Source organism: Lepisosteus platostomus, chromosome 8, assembly GCF_059453375.1.
Source record: "Lepisosteus platostomus isolate fLepPlt1 chromosome 8, fLepPlt1.hap1, whole genome shotgun sequence".
NCBI classification, from domain to species: domain Eukaryota; kingdom Metazoa; phylum Chordata; class Actinopteri; order Semionotiformes; family Lepisosteidae; genus Lepisosteus; species Lepisosteus platostomus.
In genome coordinates, this window is record NC_142618.1 from 56,691,917 (window position 1) to 56,707,553 (window position 15,637).

The 15,637-nt window shown below is 36.5% G+C and overlaps 1 protein-coding gene across 2 annotated transcripts in view; it reads left to right on the top strand.

Annotated features, from left to right (window-relative positions):
- LOC148657548 (cadherin-10-like) overlaps positions 1–15,637 on the top strand; it is an 81,072-nt gene that overhangs the window by 21,584 nt on the left and 43,851 nt on the right. The window contains exon 1 of one of the 2 annotated variants that reach the window (XM_088643981.1): positions 13,645–14,063. The exons of the other annotated variant lie outside the window; for it this stretch is intronic. The gene's annotated coding sequence lies outside the window, so the exon portion shown is untranslated. Of the gene's footprint in view, positions 1–13,644; positions 14,064–15,637 lie in introns of those variants that run through there. 2 annotated transcript variants of the gene reach the window in all.

Here is a 15,637-nt window from a genome sequence, read left to right on the forward strand (position 1 = left end):
GGAAGGCCACTAATAGACAACTTGATGAACTTTAAACTGAATGAATTTGAAAATCATTGTGGTCTTGTTTGCCATTCTCACATTACAAATACATGCAAATGCATTCAAAATCCCACTCCCCAAAGAGCTCCTACCACACTCTGAAATGAATCAACTCAACCTTATTTTCCCTCCCTAGATTTTGGGAAGCAGAGAAACAATTCTGAAATCCCTATGGGGACACTAGGTATGATGAACAATTCTGGAACTTGAACCGGAGAGAACAGAAAACAGTGATCTCGTGCTCCTCACATGTTTGTGCTTGTTAAAATTATATATCACTGGGAAATCCCTTACACTGTGTATTACAAATGCATACCATACGTACAAAACATCACTTCAGCATATACCTAAATAATTATGCCGTGCTGATTACATGAAATTCAAAAGGGTACGAAAAAATCAATTCTTTTTTGTTGGAAACATTTTTTTAAATATCAATGTATAATAAAATCACAAAAATATTAATGCTACAATTTTGCATAATAGAATTACATTTTGTTGCACTTTTCAAAAGACAAGCAAAATTAATTTAACTATCTATGTGACCCCTTGATATTCTCTACTGTTTCGATTAAGGGTAGGTGGAGTGAGTAGTAAAATTAATATGTACCACAATCAATAGTAAAGATGAATAAAAATAATGTTTTAACAGAATATTGTTGTTCTTTTCTTTCAATACATGGGAGTTGTATCAAACCAGCATTGGCATTGAATTCACACAAATCACATATCTAAGAAATTTAAGAACACACAAATAAAACTTCCTAATGGAGTTGTCTTACAATCATGGACCGCACACTTCTTATATCATGGCTGACAAATGCAGTGTTACTACTTTGAAATGATTGTAGAAACATGTTATAAAATGTAAAGGAACAAGTAATAGGTTTATTCCATGCTGGAAAAAAGAAGAAATGTGTTTGTTAATTAAAAATGAACTTCAAATACTACAAACTACAGCTACACTACTAACTACAAAACAAAATGCCAGTTATCTCTGCCTCTCTTTTTCAATTAAAGAGAAATTGCATACTGGAAAACATGGGGATGCCAGTGTCACCCTATCTGCCCCTGCTGAGCAGTGCTTTGTGGCAGACTGGTAATGAAGCACTATGCTTAAAGGATTGCAGTGTCCTGTGTGTTTCTTGCCCAGGTCACAGTGGAGTTAATTACCCTGGCTTTAACAGTTAGTTTGTTCTCCCACTGGGGTTAGCACAGCATACATGAAAAAGCTGGGCCTCAAACTGACTGCCTATGCAGGGGGCAGCTAAAATTAACTTTTATGCTGTTGTTTGAAAATCTATTGTTGCCTAGACTAGAGGTGGCTTTGGGTCTTGCATAAATTCAAGATAAGTCTTCCTTCATCTTACTTTACCAATAGAAACAGGAATGTTTTCTTTTTTATTTTGTTGGGATCTGAAGGCAGTATGGACTACACTGGATGATGTCATTTAAATCAATTCATCCTAAAGGGTTATTCACCTTTCTTTCATATGTTGTACATCTGGTTGGTCGTTTTTTTTAACAGCCAGCAGAGGAAGCTCTAAAGGTAGTCTAAAAGATTATATGGTAGAGAGAGATGGATTTGTCTGCTATAAATACCTGAAACGACTCATAAATGTTTTAAAATGAAGAATAGAATATTAAAGTCTGGCTTTGCCAATTCTGCAATAGGAAAGATTTGCCATTTTCATTTCACATGTCAACTCATTCTAAAGACTTGAAATGTAATTTGAGACATCAAAGGTTTGCGAAAGTGTGAAAAATGAGTTTTAGGAGGAAAAACAACTTTATGAACATGGGACCTTTTACAGTTGCTATACAGTAAGAGCAAATAGCTGGCAGCTGTTCAATGAAGCCTATCGTTGTGTCATAGTATTTTGGGCCATTTAATAGGAACTAGGCTTAAGCAGCCCTGGAATCTTTAGTTTCACTTGCAGTTGTCACTCAGTAATCCCTCTGCAAAGTGTAATGCAGTTGGATTAGTGTTGCAACAACTAGATTGCTAAATTATCATCAGAAATGAAGTGAATGCTGGTAATAAGAAAAGCATTACGTAACATGTAGTTTTTTTTAAAGCAGTAAATTAGCATGCCACTACAACATCAATGTCCGTATTCAGTGCCTTGAAACTTCAAATCATTACTGCAGAGTACAAGGATTTAATCCTGAAGGCCAGGCAAAGTCCATCTGTGCTGAACTTATGACTAATCCCCCTCTGTGTATGAGGGAATGAGATTGAACACTGCAGAAACTTGACTTTTGTTCTCAGGAGGGAAAGCTAGAGCTAAATTTCTGAAGCACATAGGACTTATCCTGCTCAATCTAAATCACACCCCAAATCCTGTGTGACAGCTGAATTAGATCACCATGCTCAGTCTTTACATTTTTATCTTGCCTCTTAAATAACAAAAATATGCTATATGAAATGTGTATATGTATATTTAGAAATGCCCATGTTTCAAATGATGTCTTCCAAAAAAAACATTTATTTCTTAAAGGTGTGTTTTTGTGTCTCTGGACTTCAAATTAAAACAATACTTTTATTATTTACAAATATATAATGTGACTTTGTGTGGTCCCAGAACAGAAAGAGTTCTGTGAAAATACATAAAACATTCCAATTTCTGTGTTCCACTTTCTGAAATCCCATGATGCCTGCAGACCAGGGGCACAAGAGATGGCAGATTAAAAATGTACTCAAAATACGATTTGGCTTTGCTGTGCATCTTGATTTATGATGTGATCAAATGTTGGACTATTTTACATGAGGGAAAAAAGTTAATGTGAGTGTGCTATATCCCTTTCTAAAAACATGATTAGTCCTCACGTTCTTTTTCTGCAGAAGTATCATAAATCTTGCTGTTAGCCCCCTGTTGGCAGACACTTTCATACAATGTGCTGGAAAAACAATTGAAAGCAGTCTTTAAGAGAAAAAAAAAAAAGCAAAAACAAATCTTCAGAAAATAAAAGGCCAAAAATGTAGAAGAAAAATATAACCTTGTTTTTTACCTACCTAATACCAATATTGTTGGGATCACTTCACTACTTTCTTCTACAGAACAGCTAATGAAAATAATTTAAAAGGTTTGTTTTCATACAAGCTGGTTAGTTGCTCTTTCATTTGCAGTTAAGCAAGAGAATACACAGGTTTTACATAATGTGAAAACAACTAATTTCACTTTATCAGGTGACAACTAACTAAACATACACTTCTGTACAGCTTTTAACTTAACCTTGGGAGATGTTTTTCATTGTTACCTAGCAAACAGGAAGGCGAGGGCTTATTTTTAAAATGTGACCCTTAAATTAAACGCTTGATGTGTCCTTCTTTTTTCCTTCATGGCACATTTTGTGAAATTAAAACACCTGCAATACGGCTTTATTGAGGGTAATGTTTCAGAGCCTGCTTCCCTTTTCGTATTTTTTCACCAAATGCAACGTGACAAATTCTATTTAGATGTGTGTCCAATTCATTTTTCCCCCTGCCGTAGCAATGTTGCCCCAAGTCATTTACTATTGCTCTCTTGCTGAGAATGGAGTCACATTCTGTCTGAGAAGTCAGGTTGGTTCCAGTGATTATCTCTGTTCAATGAGCATGCTCAGACTACTTTGCCTGTGGTCAATGGAGTGGAATGGATTCTGCTGGGAATACGGCTTAACTTCATGTTAATAAACACACAGTGTCAGAATGGCAAGCCAATAAACATCCCGGAGCACTTCCTGTTAATATTTAACACCATGTAGCTAAAATAATGCCCTTAGATTGTTTAATAAACAATATAAGATGAAAGAATCCCCTTATTGTTACTGGATATGTGTTATCTTCACAAGCCTTTGTTGCTTGCAACTCAACTTACCATTCATTATTGATCAGATTATACTTTGAACTAAGCCTTCTTTGAATCCCAAAAAATGCAAAAATGCAGCACTCGATCATAATGGATTTAATGAAATATTATAAACAAATAAATATCAAGCAACATGTAGTATTAAAAACAATACTGACATCTCCATATATTGCCTTTTACAGTGCCTTGCGAAAGTATTCGGCCCCCTTGAACTTTTCAACCTTTTGCCACATTTCAGGCTTCAAACATAAAGATATAAATTTTTTATTTTATGTGAAGAATCACCAACAAGTGGGACACAATTGTGAAGTGGAACGAAATCTATTGGATTTTTGAAACTTTTTTAACTAATAAAAAAATGAAAAGTGGGGCGTGCAAAATTATTCGGCCCCCTTGCGTTAATACTTTGTAGAGCCACCTTTTGCTGCGATTACAGCTGCAAGTCGCTTGGGGTATGTCTCTATCAGTTTTGCACATCGAGAGACTGAAATTCTTGCCCATTCTTCCTTGCAAAACAGCTCGAGCTCAGTGAGGTTGGATGGAGAGCGTTTGTGAACAGCAGTTTTCAGCTCTTTCCACAGATTCTCGATTGGATTCAGGTCTGGACTTTGACTTGGCCATTCAAACACCTGGATACGTTTATTTGTGAACCATTCCTTTGTAGATTTTGCTGTATGTTTGGGATCATTGTCTTGTTGGAACATAAATCTCCGTCCCAGTTTCAGGTCTTTTGCAGACTCCAACAGGTTTTAATCCAGAATGGTCCTGTATTTGGCTGCATCCATCTTCCCCTCAATTTTAACCATCTTCCCTGTCCCTGCTGAAGAAAAGCAGGCCCAAACCATGATGCTGCCACCACCATGTTTGACAGTGGGGATGGTGTGTTGAGGGTGATGAGCTGTGTTGCTTTTACGCCAAACATATCGTTTTGCATTGTGGACAAAAAGTTCGATTTTGGTTTCATCTGACCAGAGCACCTTCTTCCACATGTTTGGGGTGTCTCCCAGGTGGCTTGTGGCAAACTTTAGACGAGACTTTTTATGGATATCTTTGAGAAATGGCTTTCTTCTTGCCACTCTTCCATAAAGGCCAGATTTGTGCAGTGTAAGACTGATTGTTGTCCTATGGACAGACTCTCCCACCTCAGCTGTAGTTCTCTGCAGTTCATCCAGAGTGATCATGGGCCTCTTGGCTGCATCTCTGATCAGTCTTCTCCTTGTCTGAGCTGAAAGTTTAGAGGGACGGCCAGGTCTTGGTAGATTTGCAGTGGTCTGATACTCCTTCCATTTCAAGATGATCGCTTGCACAGTGCTCCTTGGGATGTTTGAAGCTTGGGAAATCTTTTTGTATCCAAATCCGGCTTTAAACTTCTCCACAACAGTATTACGGACCTGCCTGGTGTGTTCCTTGGTCTTCATGATGCTCTCTGGGCTTTCAACAGAACCTTGAGACTATCACAGAGCAGGTGCATTTATACAGAGACTTGATTACACACAGGTGGATTCTATTTATCACCATCAGTCATTTAGGACAACATTGGATCATTCAGAGATCCTTGCTGAACTTCTGGAGTGAGTTTGCTGCACTGAAAGTAAAGGGGCCGAATAATTTTGCACGCCCCACTTTTCATTTTTTTATTAGTTAAAAAAGTTTCAAAAATCCAATAGATTTCGTTCCACTTCACAATTGTGTCCCACTTGTTGGTGATTCTTCACATAAAATAAAAAATTTATATCTTTATGTTTGAAGCCTGAAATGTGGCAAAAGGTTGAAAAGTTCAAGGGGGCCGAATACTTTCGCAAGGCACTGTACATGGTCTTCTGTGGACAAAACGGCACCACTGTCTCCATCACCGACTCAAACATTCTGTAGCTCACAGTAGGCAACAATTTTGTGTCTCCGAACAAACATTAAAAAATAACAAACTTGAACAAACCTAGTCCTGGGTGGCTCCCGTGAATGCAATTAATTTTCATGCAGACAACTACAGTCATTCTGCTGATGCATGGGGACATTTCTTCCTGAAAGTTTTCATGCTGTAGCCTCTGCAGTCTAAAAATGATTATGAAGCTGAATCAGATGGCTATGACAGTGTACCGAACCCTCTGCCATGTACTCTGTCCTTCACAGAGCTGTTTTCCTTGTTTCTCTGGACTAGTGTGCTAATTGTTAAAGCAGAACATCATTTTCTTGGCCTGCTCTCTCACAGACAAGCCACTTTCAATCTTGCCAATAGCAACCCAGCTTTGCTCAAGTGGGTGATGTTGCAATCTCTCACATTTCTTGATTTGAGATTAGTTGTGATCCCAACAAACAATTCTACTCAATCAACAAATCTATTACCTGCAGTCTACTCATCATTTAAAATGTAAATAACTTTATGAATGTGATGAACTGTTGATATAAAACCTAGACTGTCATGTTTTATTGTTTCAGAACTTTATAATGTGGTACAGCAGCCATTTAGACTTTATTGATACTGTATATTTATGCATAAATATTGTGTATGTTTTATACCAAGTCAAAGTGCAAGTAAAAATATGTATATAATGCAGTTGTAGTAGTGTCACCCACCAAAGAGAAATATAAAGGTTATAATGTACATTCCATTCAGGGCAATATAATGAATTTTAATCTCCATTTAGGAGATTGCTAGCCCCTTTGAAGTTTGTAAGGAAACTGCAATATAAAGATTGAAAACGCTAGCGTGCCCACTTAATCAATACAGTGCAAAAGCAGATAAGCTTCCACTGTAATATGAATCCTAGAGATATGAAAGGGGAAACCAGTAGGAACTTATTAACCCACAAGATACACCACAGGAATATTTGTTTATTGATATTGATATTGATTTGATATTGAATCAACCTGGATTGAGCATTCAAATGTGTAATTTATTTTTTTAAAAAGTATTAACAAAGAAAGCCGTAGTTCTTTCCAGGCAGGATTGCATCCATATTCATATTTAAAATTTTAACAAGTAAGTATAACATTTACAATGTTGAAAATTAATCAGAACACAATAAATAACATATAATGGCAAGAACAGCATTATTTCTAATTGTGATGATTTCTGGTGATCTGCACCTGATGCTAGATAACCACTTCGATTGTATAACTAAGGAAGCACGTACTTTTCCATACAAAGATATTAAATCCTGGCTGATTTTTTTAAATAATGAAATTATATAATTTCTGTGTGTTGTTTGTCAAAGGAGGTTAGTTTTATCTACTATTACAACTTGTTGAGAACTACGCAAAGGTCAAATATGTCAAACCATAAAATCTTAAGGGGGTGTACTTACTTTTCATCACACACAACAAAGTTCACATCTGTCCTCTCCAAGCATTCCCTGACTTCAGATACCATAATTACACAGCTTTAGTGATCTTTGTGGGGAATTCTCACTAAAGGATGCATTGTTTTCAATTGTGTATCCATTTATGGAATTTGTTTTATGCAGTATACTGAACATTTTGCTTTTAAAGCACAGGTACATTGATTACATTTTTAAATGTTTAAGCAAATGAGTTGCTATTGTAAATATTTAACTAAAATAAATATTTCATTTAACCATATGCAATTATTTACAAAAATAAAAAACATTTAAGAATGTTATATTCACATTTGTATGGAAAAATAGCTTTGTGGAAAAATGGATGAGCATTTTACTGAAAGACATACCGAACCACTATCAACCATAAAGTCTTCATTAAAGTGAGTGAAAAGTGAGTGATTAAATTACTTTTAAATAGATTTGGACAGTCCTTACAAACAGGAAACACCCAAAATCAACTACATTACCTCACAATAATTATATCACATTTCAGATAATTAACTGTAGCTGATATCTATAAAAATAATTGTGAAAAGATTATCTTGTTCTTCAATTGTCCCCAATTCAACCCTAAGTCTGTGATGTCTTTAAAGTATCCAGTAACCAATCAACACTTATAGGTGATATGTTTCTTATGTGTATACTAAGATTTTGGTTTGCATTTGAACACTATACAGTAAATACCTGTTAAGTGAAAATGACACAAAAGTAAATGTGACCTTGTATGAGTACTCTACTGCAAGATTGGTCTTACTTCTTGGAGGTAAGTGATGCAGACAGATTAATTTACAGAATCATTGACGTTCCTTTTCTGTAGTACCACTTAACAATTTTACAGTCTCTCAAAGGAAAGTTAAAGTACTGCAGGAAACTAAGCCTCACTTCCAGCTGGTATTAAAAAGTTAATCTCATAAGATAGAAGAAACTATCTTCACGTAAGATAAGTTATAGAAGGTAATTTGCCATTTTTAAGAAATTAATCAATTTCATCAAGGATTTATGTGAATCAACACCTATTACATAGCTTGATAGTTCACTCCATGTGGTCACAACAGATAATTTCCCTTTCTATCATGTTTTTCTGAGTCTTCTTGAATGTGTCCTATACATTCTCTGCACTTAGTCTAGATACAGAGACTTCGAATAAAAAAGTAAACGTCCGTGAACCCCCTTTAGGCTGATCCGTATTCTCGTATATTTTACAACTATAATGAATTAATCTTCATGAAAATCTTAATAAAAGATGAAGAAAACCTAATTAAACATATAACACAAAGAAACAGATTAGATTAGACCACTGTGGTGCTACCCTTAGATTCAGTAACTGGTAGTACCAAAGTGAGCAGGAATTATTTCAACTAGACATTTCCTGTTTTCCAGTCTCTCACATTGGCCGTTAGGAATTTTTGGCTCACTCTTCCTTACAGAACAGCTTGAAGTCCACGACATTTTGATAAAAGCCTAGATAAGAGCATCTCACATCAAGCATTGCAGTACGTTTAAGTCTTGACCAAGCAAAACAGAAAATGTATTCCTATTCAGCCATTCTGCCGTAGATCTGCTTGAATGTTGCTGCATTGTCTTTCTTCCTATCCCATTTTTTATTTGGCTTCAGCTAACGAATCGATAGCTGGACATTCTCCTTCAGAATATGCTGACACAACAAAAAATTCATGATACTCCAAGAATGGCAAACCTTCATGAGACTCCATCCTACTATGATGCCTGATGGTGGGATGAGAATCATTTGATACCAGCAGTGTTTGGTTTTTGCCACACAATAAGTTTCAACAAGATTTAACTTTTGATTTGTCTGTTCAAAGAACATCTTTCCAGTAGTCTTGTGGATCATCTGTCTATTGTTTTGGAACTTGAGATGGGAAGCAATGTTTATAGAGAGCATCTTCTAGCTATCTTCCCATGAAAGCTATCTTCCCATGAAAAGTACTTTTCCGCATGATTGAGGCATTAACACTGACATTACACACAGAGAGAGAGGACTTAGATATTACTCTAGTATTTTCTTTGACTGCCTGAATGAAATTTCAGGTAGCTCTTCAGGAGATATTAGTGGGATGACCCATTCTATCAGACAGTAATGGATGTTGCACCAAACGTCCTCCAAAATCTCTTGGTTTTGCCATGACATTTTTCCACTAACCTGTATTAAATGTTGAAGACCAAACTCACAAAGTTACTGAACATTATATAAGCCATGACAACCCAAACTCAGATTGAAATTGGGAGTTCACATACCTTTCCTCAGCACTGCACATATTAATCTACAATAAGATAAAGATTAAATTGACCCCGTCAATCATTTTAAAATGTTCAGTTTCCCCTCTATTTTACTGGTTCTGGGATATAGAAATTCAATTTTTCTTTTTTATCATATCCTTATATAAAAAAATCTTTCTGTCCTTAGAATAGTTAACTACTGTGTCTTATCTTATCTGGATACTTGGTAATGGAGGAATGTCCTTTTCACAACCTCACCTGAGTATAAAAATAATACAATTTTAACATCTTCCAGTTCTAATAATCTGTATGTCATCACACATTTGCCCCTTGTGGGATACATACAAAACAATTTAAATAATATCATCATCTTAATAATAACCATAATTCATCTTTTTGAGCAGAAATATTGTCAGAAATATTTTAATAGAAGATTTTTTATTTTTATGATTTTGTAGTATATACAACTTGGAAAAACATGCTACAGTCCTATCTTGTCGAGAAATGTAGTTTTTCCACTATAAATGTTAAATATGTACTGCATATGAAAAAGTAAAGGTTTCTTCCATGCTGAAAAGAGAAGAAAAGAAACACAATGTTTTGGCTGTGAAGCCTTCTTCAGGTGTCGGTATATGTACTGCAGATACTGTAAAAATACGATATATAAATTGCTTTAGTTTTCTTAACAGTTTTTATTTGCAAATTTGTATAGAATTTATTTAAAATGATAAACGTGTTAGGACAGCAGTATAAAAAGAAATATAAAAAGGTTCTTGATAGGCAATTTGGAGCATGCATCGCTAGCCAAACAGTAAAGTGAGACAGGAAACACAGCACTGAGTTGACTTAACAGCAGTTGTAAAACCACTCTGTGTAGACTATTAAAAGTTGAACAATGGAAGCATCCGTAAAAATCCTAATTGTGTGTCTGTCAATCCCGTTGAATGGTTTTAAACCATTATTTAAATCCAAATGGACACATAAAAACTGTTTATTCAGTGAAATGTGGAAAGTGAGCCTCGACAATCTGCTATAAATATGGAAGAAAGTTCATAAAAACCATCCTCAGCAAATTATTTCCCAACATAGTGTGTAGTAGACGACCAATCATGCCTCACCCCAAGTGGTGTCTGCAATGAGCAGAACAAATACCGTAGCACATTCCTACCTCATGGTGGAACATTAGTGGTACAAATCTCATGGTGGAACATTAGGGAAGACTTGCAGAGCAACCACAGAAAAAAGGCCAGGGTATAATAACTTCAATGACCACAACAAACCATTAAGAATGTAAGAACTATCCTCTAACAGCCCTTGCCAATTTCTTCCATTATATTCCCTTCCTGGGACTCCTTAACATAAGATTTAGTCCAGGGATGGGCTCCATGCAGTTCTTCAGACTACGATTATTCTTCTCATCCACACAATGCATAAGCATGCTGCATGGACAGTATATTAGCTACTTTTTATGTATACAATGTATACCGAGAATCCAACAAAACATACAGTATCACTATATGTATTTGTTTTTAGAAAAATGCACTACGTAGACAATTGAATATAGATAGAATGTTTTATGCATCATTTTGATTAATTGATCATTTGTGACTGACCGCAATACACTCGGGTGACTTTGACTGTTGCATAAGCAATAAATCACCTCATTCATGAGAGAGTGAATTGGACCCAGGTGATGAAGTGATTTAATCTGTTGAATGTCAAGCCGGGTGAAAATCAAGAAACAAAAACAAAGAAACCAATATGCCTTGCTTATTAGAACAACACCTCTGTGCCATTAGTATATTGGAGGCTGGACTACATCGCTTCAGGTGCACTTGCTAGCAGTAGTGCTAAGTGTAATTTAGGAATGAGTCAACAGATTTTCTATAGACCACCCTTATGGATGGATATCAGTGAGTGTGATGCAGACAGGCAGAACATAATGCTAACTGCTGTGTACAACAGACAAATTGAAAGGGAGATCTAAGTGTGATAGTCTGGGCAAGACTGACTAGTCATTACTGAACTCTACTTGAAATAATTGATGGCAACCTGACTATGCTATAATGATCAAGTCCTAAAAACTTCACTTGCTGTCTATCCTGATGTGACAACATTCCATTAGAAAAATACAGGTCCTCATGCTTCGCATGTAACAAAGGTTTTCTCATGAGATGACAATGTGGTAGTTTTGCTGTGCTATGTACCTGCTACAAAAAAGATTTTGTCATTTTACTAAAAATAACTTTGTGAATTTGTTGCAGCTATAAGTCATGCCTCTCTTTATTCTCAGTATCCAGTATAGTATGTATTAGTGAATGTTTGAATATTAGCACTCATTATTCCACACTGCTAGAAAGCAGAACAGTGCAAATGTATTTTTAATTGCACTCTGCATATACTGTGTACTTAATGTTATTAGTCATGAACAGCTCTTTTGACCTTTTTAGGGCTCCTCAGCAGGGTGAGGGTAACCAGTGAACCTGTGAAAATAATTTTTTCTACCTCAAAAGTGAGTGTAATTATCAGCAATATTTCTTGAAAACATATCACCTTGCAACTCACAACTGGCAACCCACTGAAGCTAAGTAGGTGTGGGCCTGGTCAGTACCTGGATGGGAGACCTCCTGGGAAAAACTAAGGTTGCTGCTGGAAGAGGTGTTAGTGAGGCCAGCAGGGGGCGCTCACCCTGTGGTCCACGTGGGTCCTAATGCCCCAGTATAGTGATGGGGACACTATACTGTAAACAGGCGCCGTCTTGCGGATGAGACGTAAAACCGAGGTCTTGACTCTCTGTGGTCATTAAAAAATCCCAGGGCGTTTTTCGAAAAGAGTAGGGGTGTAACCCCGGTGTCCTGGCCAGATTTCCCATTGGCCCTTGCCAATCATGGCCTCCTAATAATCCCCATCTATGAATTGGCTTCATTACAATCTGTCTGCATCACTTACCATCCAGGTGGATGCTGCACATTGGTGGTGTTGGAGGGGAGACCCCATTACCTGTAAAGTGCTTTGAGTGGAGTGTCCAGAAAAGCGCTATATAAGTGTAAGCTATTATTATTATTATTATTATTATTATTATTATTATTATTATTATTATTATACTGTAGATCTGATAGACAGCTGGCTTCTACAGGTGTTTTTATTCGGACATTTGCCTGCTAGTAATTGTACAGTATGTTACCTCCAGTTAATGATCTACACAGAGGACTAAAAGAGGATTTTATCTGGATCTTCAGAATCATAGAAGTGTTTACAAAGGTAACTCAAATTACTGTTCCAAACTTGAAAACAGGGGTAAATTTAGAACTAAAAATAGGAGGCACTTCTAAATATGAAAATGTTGTGTCTGGAATAAAGTAGGTGGTCATGTTGCTGAAACCAATTAATGCAATCCTTTGAGAAATGATTGTGATTCTGAGATAACTAGGCTGTTAACAGCAACTGAACAAACAAATAAGGAAGGGACAAGTGATCTTTTCTTTCTTTCCTTATCATTTATACAGATAATCATTTTAAATAAATCACCAGTCTGAACAGTCACAGAGTGCTCTTCTAAAGGCAATGAATACACATGCCCATCCATTAAATAAAGTCACATGGTGTTATTATTTATTTCGTTTCAAGGATTTCCTTTTATTAAAGAAAGTTCGGTAGAGCTTAAAAAAATAAAAAGCCACACATTTAAGTATACGACATAATTATACTGTATGCAGGATCCACACACTGGCAAGGGTATGCTCTGAGCGTAAGTTCGCTTTTATTTGTCATTCTTTTAACAAACTTTAACACATATTAGTCCGAGTAGGCGGTAGTCAAGATGTTATTTTAAAGTAATTAACGTACTTTGTATGTTTGTATGAAGAACCTAATTACATTCAAGAACGATTTTTCATTTAAAAATCCCATCTGAGCACCTCAGCTTCTAACTTAAATAATGTAATATTAAACTGAGCAACTAGAAAAGCATGCACCCAAAACGAAAAACACAAATCTACATGCTATCCGTGTAAGTATTGAAATGTGCGAGTATGGCTCTTGAAATTTAATCAATCACCTCTGTTAGTGAGTGGGGGGTGGGGGTAGGGGCAATGGCTACGCCTTATTAAAAAAATGATTTACTAGTTGGACGACTGTATCGCCCTCTTATTATCAGCCGGCAGAGATTAGAACCGACTGGATTTGCCTTCAGAGATCAAACATCAGAGAGGATATCTGTCACACGAGCGTCTTTACAAAACTGTCCTCTGCCCCAACTCCCACAGCATTCACATGGAAATGTCTTACTGGAATATCCAACCTTTCCGCAGACTCTGACCTCCTCATTCTCAATTCTGTAGCTCCATCACCAGCACTTCGCGGTGTGAGGGTGCTTTTTTTGCGGGGACTGTGAATGGCAGCCAATCAGAAACACAGATCTCTCCGCTCCAGCCTTTCTGCTTTTCAGAGCTAAAAAGTGATGCAGAGAGGCAGCTAGGGAGCAGACTGCAAGGCTTTCGATAAAGGCTCAGTGTAACTGCTGCAGTGAAAGGATACACATCACTTTACTTGTCACCGTTTTTCTTATAGGAATTTGAACTGTTTTGAGTGTAAGGTAAGGGCGCTTTCATATTAACTTTTCTTTTTATTTGAGACAGTGGAAAATAACACGAGGTTATCTCAAGACACCGTTATTTACTGTATATACTATTACGGTCCCTGGTATTAAGGCTACAGTTCTATAAATTAACAAAAAAAATGAATTATGGACCTGTTTTCTACATGCCTGATTCAGGAATAATAAAAGGAACTTTACTTAAATTTGTCAATACACATTATGTGAAGTTTATTCAAGTTTTTTCTTTATTTTGTTCTCTTTCGTCGTAGTTTCATCCTCTTTATAGTTTTTTTAAGATAACTGTTTGAAACCTTGCAGTGTGCTGTTGACAAAATGCCCCCAATCCGGTTGTTTTCCAATCGTCTTACTTGTTTGTCGTTTAAATTTCTCACAATTACCCAGTGGATTGCTTTCAGCAGCATTCATTTGTTGTCAATATGTAATAATCAGGTAAATATTGTTAAAACATTAATAAACTCACAATTTAGGCCACCAAAGATTAGCATGGTAAAAACACTATTATAAAAACGTATAAAGTAATACATAAGGAATAAAATGGTCCAACATTAAAACTGAGGGGGACTTTTTCAAGCCTGGTACTAGTTATTTTACACTACAAAATGTAAACATGTGGACAGATGAATGTGGTAACCTACAGATAAGATAATAACATCTAGGAAAGTTAGCATTCTAGAGTTCATTGCTAAGGGTTTCTCAAGACATATGTTAGCATTCCGCAAACGTGCATTATTCACTGAGTGAGCTATAAAAGTATATATTTACTTAGCAACTTTCATGTTAATATTATATTAACCTAGATGGTACGCTTGTAGATGAGTAGAGATAGCTGTAACTACATTAATTAAACTACCGATCGAAGGATACACTGTACTACAGCAGTTTTGTATGCTATCGGATGGGTGCCTGTCTGTGGAATTGGTGGCGAGCAGCGACTACAATGCGTTACTGTGCTGCAGTCACCCTGAACACAGGGGAAAGGCCACTCGGAATTCATTTCTGAAGTTAGTTTTTATAAGTATGCTAATGGTGTTCAGTTAATAATGGAGACCTACAGCTTCGAAGCAGATTAGAACTCTTTCCGATAGGAATGAGGCGGCTGTCCAATCTTTAGGGAAAAAATGAACAGGGCTTGGTGACATCATTTTCATGAATGAAACCCATGGGTACTGCAATAAAATCCATATTTTAGCTGGAGTTAATGCAGTTCTTTGTGGTGGAAGTGGATGAAGAGACATACTGTAGCTTTCGATCCGTTTGTATCCAGAACAGTTAATATGGGCATTGCACTGTGTCCAACACGACTGATCGTTAGGTAGGCTTGTTTGTTTGGTTGACTGGAAACTGGGTGTACCTCCAGAATCTTGGTCAACTGATGGACACCTCATATTCCTATTTGGACATCTTGCAACTACTGGCACAGGACATTTGTAGTACTGTACGTCTGTCAGAAGAAAAGGCTGTCGCGGTGAGAGTTAAATACCAAACCTAACTCTCAAGTGTAACTTTTTCACCTGTCGTCTATTTGTGTCAGTGGGAGGGGAAAATACAAT